Below are 7,015 nucleotides of genomic sequence, written 5' to 3' on the forward strand. Positions count from 1 at the left end.
CTGTCCTTGGCAAAAGGGAGGTGGTTATGTTTTCCTTGTGTTGGATGGCATGAGATTATGTGAATGTTTTGATTTTTAAAAAATGAACTGCAAGGTTTTCACAGGAACGACAGACATGACATGTATGACTGTGCATGTAATTGTAAACCCCTGACCTCCTGGTGGGGTTGGAGCATCTGTTTCAAATATGGGACTTACAAGCACCTCTCATAGGAGACATTATGGGAGGAGGGTGGGAAGGGCAGGGGTGGGAAGGGATGGGACACAGCTTCTGGCACCAAGGACTTAACCACATTGGATCCAAAAGTGGGCCTGAAAACCTGAAGCTTATGCTTCACAGCTGGGCTGTAAATCGGACTTGACCCCAGCTGACATGCAAGGTCATGGCGTGCCTGAGGTGGTGACAGTGAACAAAGTGTATAGGACGTGCCCAGTGGTAGCAATGGAAAAAAGTATACCAGATGGACTTTGAAGGACCAAAGGTTTTAAAAGTCAATTGGTATCACCCCACGCTGCTAGGGTAGTGGGGTGCATTTGGTTTTCAAATTGGGTACTTTTAACACTTTAGTGCCTGACTGCTGTTCTTCACTGACTTGACTCAGTCACTCGTAGCTTTATTGGTCTGAACCAGCTCCTTGTTCCCAGGTTACAGACCTGCCTATCGTTCCAATAATCCTGTTTCACTTGAATGAAGGGAGTATGTCTTAAATGTAAAGCTTCTGGTTCTCACACTGTACTTTGAGGTCCAAATGACTGTCTATGTATAACCTGATGTCTCAACCCCCAGTGAGAAGAAGAGTCAATTCTTTGGTATTCACCAACGTGGGAGGCTTCACCGGAGCAGGCTTTTGCTTTGGGCTCTGCTGTTTGTTTGCAGAACACCCAAGAGCGAGCAAACATGCTCTCTTCACAGCAGTACCTTAGGGTTTTGCCATTGTAAATGGGTCTAATGTGATATGACAAGACCAGAGAAATTGGATGTAAATTTACATTTCTGAATATGCTTGTTGTTTCACATGATACATTTAGGGTATGCAGCTCCTTTTGTAGTTTTTATTTTTACTATTTAAGTTTGGAAATGATGCCAAATTTTTGTATTTCTTTAATCAATGTGTTCTCTTTGGTGATATATATTGCATTATATATTGATGTGTGTATCAATATATACTGATATGTATTACACTTACACATACAAACACATAAATAAGAGGGGGTGAAAACCGTAGCCTTTGCATTCTCTATAGCCTCTACGGAGAGATCCTAAGCAGCAAAATCTTGGTGTTGTGATGTACAGAAATGGAGAAGAGTATTAAACCATATTTAAGAATATATTTTGTGTGCTTGAGATTCTTTAGGACTGTTCCTAAGAAAGGTCCGAACCGTGGAGAACAGTGAGTGAGCTCTCTAAGGCACATGTCAGTTTCATCAGAGTTACTAACTTTGCAGCCTTAGATTTAGTTGTTTTTGGCTACATTTGCCTATAGAAGGGTATATGCAAAGGGTATCTGAGGTCATGACCCCAGTGTTAACACCAGAGGAAAGAGGTTCCAGTTGCTAGGGCCAAACTAATTTGTATCTTACTCTATTCTACATGCATGCCCAAGAGAAACTTGGCCTTTTTTAAGAAAAGGTGTTATGCCATGTTACCTCAACATTCCATGGAGGCAGATGGTGCTTCCCATTTTATAATAAAACAGGCCAAAAGAGGTTAAGTAGCAGCTCTTTAGTGGTGAAGCCAAATTTTATCCCAGGCCTAATTCCAAAGTTGATTCTACATCTGCTGGCGTTTTGAGTCAATAGAATGGTCCAGATGGAAGAGCAGAAACTAAGCCTCCCCACCTTGATCTTGCATACCTGGCACCAGATAGGAGAGCAATAACCTCATTCAAGAGCAAGTCAGAGAGGCTGGCTCAGTGGAGCAGGGCTTCTAGGCTGTATCAGAACAGAAGAGGATTTTTGTTTCATTTGTTTTTCCCAAAAGTGGAGGTACTTACTTAGAGCTCCTTCTGTTTGGTAGCTTAGGAAGCCTAGTTGAAGTATCAAGGTGGTACGTGATTTAATTTCTCCAAATTTAAGAAGTGTTTTTAACAAAATTGACAAGTAAGGGAACCTATTGTGTCACTTTGCTTTTTCAGCATACTTTTGCCCAGTTTCTCATCTGATTTAGATGATAGCCTTGATGAAACCCAATCACCCTATGGGAAGGGGAAGACATGCCCATGCATGGTGGAGGTACAGTTTTTTCTCCTGATGCATTCCTAGCTGCTGTTTGAAGTCAAAAGAAGGCAGCACAGTAGTGCTGATTATGTGGGCTGTTGTGCTTGCCTGTCTGGGCCTGCAGCACTTGCCATCTTTTGTTCTCTGGCTCCAGTTCTCATGCCATGGTGCTCCCAGACAGGCACAGTGTATTCAAAAGGTGGAATTTAAGCTTCATGCCAGCTTCTCATTTGTTGCCAATTTGAGTGAGCACCTGCTGGGACTCCTACCTGCCAAGTCCCACCCTGATGGGACTGTGCCTCCCAGGGACATAGGAATTGACCAGCCAAGAAGTGTGGAAGCAATGGGTGCCAAAGTTATTAAGGATATGGCTGAATAACTGGCACTAGAAGTATATGTGAAAACCATTTATCTCCAGGGTTCTCTGACAATAAGCTTCAAACGTGTCTGGGAACTCTGCTTCAGGTAGAGTCTGAAATTGCTTGGCAAGCTTATCCTGGGGTTCAGTTAAGAGCCTAGGACAAAGAGCCAGCTCTTTGGACAAACATCTCTGGTTCTGTCTCTGCCATTAGTTGGACTTCTGATTTCAGGTAAGTCCTTTCCTACCCCTCAGTTTCCCAATCAGTGTAAGGATGACTCTGAATCTAAAGAGTCTTTCCAGCTGTAAAGCTATCAGGATATAATGGTGAGCAGGAGATCTGACATCTGACTGGAAGAGATCCTGCCAGTAAGACTTTGCCCATGTCTCTGAGTAGCAATTTCCCTACCTGTAACAATGCCTACTCCATAAGGACTGTGGTAAGGATTAAATGCAATAAGTCACGTGAAATACATAGTACAATGACTGGCACTTAGCAAGGGCTCACTCAGATGGGAGATGATCCTAACCTTGGTCCTCAGGAAGTGACCTGGGTGAGTTTGCACTGGTGACCACGAGGTGGTGCTAGAGTTAAGGACACTGGTTATGGAAGAAAGTTGCCTCTGGTGGGGAGATTTCTGACAAGCATTAAGAGGTGACTGGGACAGCTTGCTTACCTTTAAAATTTGGCTATATGGAGAAGGGAAACTACCAAAGGAAGTAGGGATGAGTGAACAGAGAGGAGAAACGGGAGTCTCAATCTGGGCTTCAAGCTACCCATCTGAAAAATAACGACAATCACTAATATTTGTTGGATGGTTACCATGCACCAGGCAAGGTGCCATGTCACATGCATCATCTCATTCAATCCTTAGAAAAAAATGTGCTACATACTGCTGTATATCTGCCCATGTGGTTCCAAAGTCAATGCAAATACAGGTTGTTCCTTGCTCAAGAAGAGAACAGGTGCTGGTACTGCTAAGAAGACAAGTCGACTCACCTCACCCACCTTTGTGCCTTCAGAGACAACAAACAACTTGGAGTGCAACTGGAAGGCATCCATCTAGAAGTTATGTCCTTCCCCCAGGACACACACCTTTTGACTGATCAGTCCAGCTTAGCCCACAGCTACAGTTGAGAATGGATAAAAGGAGCTCCCTTGGACTCTAGAGGATCCCTGTAATTTATCCAGCATCTTCAAAGAAGAATGTACACACATAACAGAATTTCTCAGCGACTAGGGCATCTGCCCCTACTCTTAAAAACACGTTGTCAGTAGGGCAATTAATGAAATTGGAATGTGGACTATGGATAAAAGTATTGTATCAATGTTAAATCTCCTGAACTTGATAACTATATGTGGTTCCGTAAAAGAATACCCTTTTTCTTAGGAAACACTGAAGTATCAGGGGGTTTAAAATGAGATTCACTAAGGGAATTTTTGAAATTTCAGAAATATGGAAGAAAAACATAAAAGCATCATTTAACCAACATTTTAAGGTCATCATGAATGCTCATTATAGAACAGTGTGATATAATGAGTGTTTAGGTTCTGACTGATTCACAAGCTATCTAAAACACAACTTTAGTTTCATTCTTCATTCAAGTTTGGTTTTTACTCAGAATTTGGGTTTGACTCAGAGATGAGCACCTAGAAGAGTTCATTCTGCTGCAGGGTGCGCAGTTGAGGAGAAATCCCTACTGAGTCAGCCAGAGGGGCAAGGGGGCTGAGCCTGGGAACTGGGCCCAGACGGGAAGGAAGCGAGCAGCGGCAGTGCCAGGAGAGGAATGCTGTCAGTCACACCCCTCAGAGATGAAATCAGCTTTGAGGTTGGACCAGTGCTCGGTGAGATGAGACAGTATGAAGAACAGGGCTTCTTGGGGGACCCTTGACCCCTGGCTCACTAAGCAACCAAGGGGGTGATGGGAAGAAGGGAAAGCTGTATCTCAAAGCCTAAAACCCATTCACAGAAAGGACAAGTGTCATCAGACTCTACTCGTTTATCTACAGCCACACCCTTCTGTTGCCCCATACTTTCACTTCTTAAGGAATCATAATTTTTGCACTTACAAGGGCCCTGGACCTTACTATTCCAATCCCCTAATTAGGAATAGGAAAGCTGAAGCCCACAGAGCAGCACAACGACCTGTCATGTTCATGCAGCAGATGACAAGAGCCAACATGAGCAGCTGATATTACAACTCCAAATTCAGTACTCTTTTTTTTGCGGTACGCGGGCCTCTCACTGTTGTGGCCTCTCCCGTTGCGGAGCGTAGGCTCCGGACGCGCAGGCTCAGCGGCCATGGCTCACGGGCCCAGCCGCTCCGCGGCACGTGGGATCTTCCCGGACCGGGGCACGAACCCGTGTCCCCTGCATCGGCAGGTGGACTCTCAACCACTGCGCCACCAGGGAAGCCCTAAATTCAGTACTCTTAACACATGGAGGATCTTGTTATTCTTCATCTAAGCCCCTTCTCCCCCTTGTTAGAGATGAGAAAAGGGAGGATCAGAGAGAGTAAGGGAGTGGCCTGAAGCCAAAGACAGAGCTGGGAGGGGAAAGGTGGCCAACGTCCAGGTGGAGTTATGAAAGTTGTTTTGAAGTCACTTCCCTGTGAGTCAGGGTTGGCTTGAGTGTGTAGATTAACTTGCTTCTCCAGCCCCCAAGGTTCCATATTAGCCCCATCTAGGTTTCCCTTAGAGTCAGACTTCCAGCTCTTCCACTTGGGTGAGATACCCTGCCTGGGCTCAGCCTCTTCTGCTTGGTTCTTCATCCTAACACAAAGGAAACCTAGGAGGCAAACCCATTTTCAAGGAGGTCTGCAGATCAGGAATAGAGGGTGGAAACTTCAGAGAGAGGCCCTGCAAACAGGAATGGCAAGGATCTTCTGAGGTAAAGGCAAGATGCAGGAATATTCTGCTACATGGGGGAAGGGAGGTGGGAGCCAGGCTTGAGAACGAGGAGAAATCAGGGCTTGATGCTGGAATGCCTGCCCCAAGTTATATGGCTGTCCAGACCTAAGTACTGGGTTGGCCAAAATGTTCATTTGCTTAAGGAATACATTGTTCAATACAGTTCTTGGTGAAAATGAAAAATGTGTCTTTTATTTTTGCTTAAAACCAAATGAACTTTTTGGCCAACCCAATACATTCCCAGGCTAGGCTGAGGAGTGGGATTGACCAATCACCTCACATCACAATTCCTACTGGAGGGCCTGCAAAGGGGGACTCTATTTGTAATAAAACAGGATGTCACTTGAGGAAGAGAAGTTGCATTCCTGTGCTCAGGACTACAGGCCCTCTCTCACACCCCTGTCAAACTTGGATTCTAGAGAGAGATGGCAAGGAAGGGGCTCTGCTCCTCCCTGGGGAGCTGAGCAAAGGCCGTCAGAAACTCAGTCTCCTCCAGACTCTGTTTCCACAGACATAGCTCACTGCCACCTCTATTCCTTACATTGTGCTTGGGTTAACTGTGGTGTCATTCTTTCATTCAGCAAGCATTTAGAGACGTTTCCTGTGTACTGGGTGGGCCCTGTGCAAGATGCTGGGATACAGTGGTGAAAAACAGTCACTGTCCCTGCCCTTCAGCACTTACACTCCAGCAGGGGAGACAGCAAGAATGACAATAAAAATGAGGAATATTAGAGGATGAGGGGAGGGCACCCCTATTTCATCTGGGGGTGGCCAAGCTGCCTGGTGAGCCAGGATCAGCCTGGAGAGGTGAAAGGTGAGTTTGGAAAGGCAGATGTGGTGGTCCTGACTTGACCCAAAGGCCAGGAAACCATTCAGATTTTAGGACACTTTTTTCACCCTGCTATCACTTTTGTTCTTGATTGTTTATTAACAGCTTTATTGAGGTATAATTTACAAACTATAAAATTAACCCACTGTAAGTATAGCTTGGTGATTTTTTTGAAATAAATTCATAGTTGTGCAAACATTACACAATCCAGTGTTCATCTCTCAGAAAGGTCTTTTGTGCCCCTTTAGTCAATCCTTGCTCACTCCCAACCCTAGGCAACCAATGATCTGCTTTCTGTCTCTATGGTTTTGACTTTCCTAGAAATTTCATGTTACTAGAATAGTGTAATATGTAGTCTTTTACATCAGGTTTCTTTCACTTAGCTTCCTTCATTTAGATGGATTTTTTACATACATCCATGTTGTTGCATGTTTGTTGCTTTTCATTGTTGAGTAGTGTGATACAGTAAGAAATATATATTTGGTCTTTATCTCCTGTTCTTGGTACACAGCTTCTCTAAAACCCCTGGAATCTCCAGAGTGATGAGTATCTTTTGTATGCTAGCGAGATGCCCAGATAGTTTCAAGAGTGGGGCTGCTTGCCAAAAAAACCCAGGATTACAGGGTTGGAAGGTTCAGCCCCACCCCAAGAGAGGGGAGAGGGGCTTGAGATCGAATCACCAATGGCCAATGATTTAATC

Source organism: Physeter macrocephalus, chromosome 8, assembly GCF_002837175.3.
Source record: "Physeter macrocephalus isolate SW-GA chromosome 8, ASM283717v5, whole genome shotgun sequence".
Lineage (NCBI taxonomy): Eukaryota > Metazoa > Chordata > Mammalia > Artiodactyla > Physeteridae > Physeter > Physeter macrocephalus.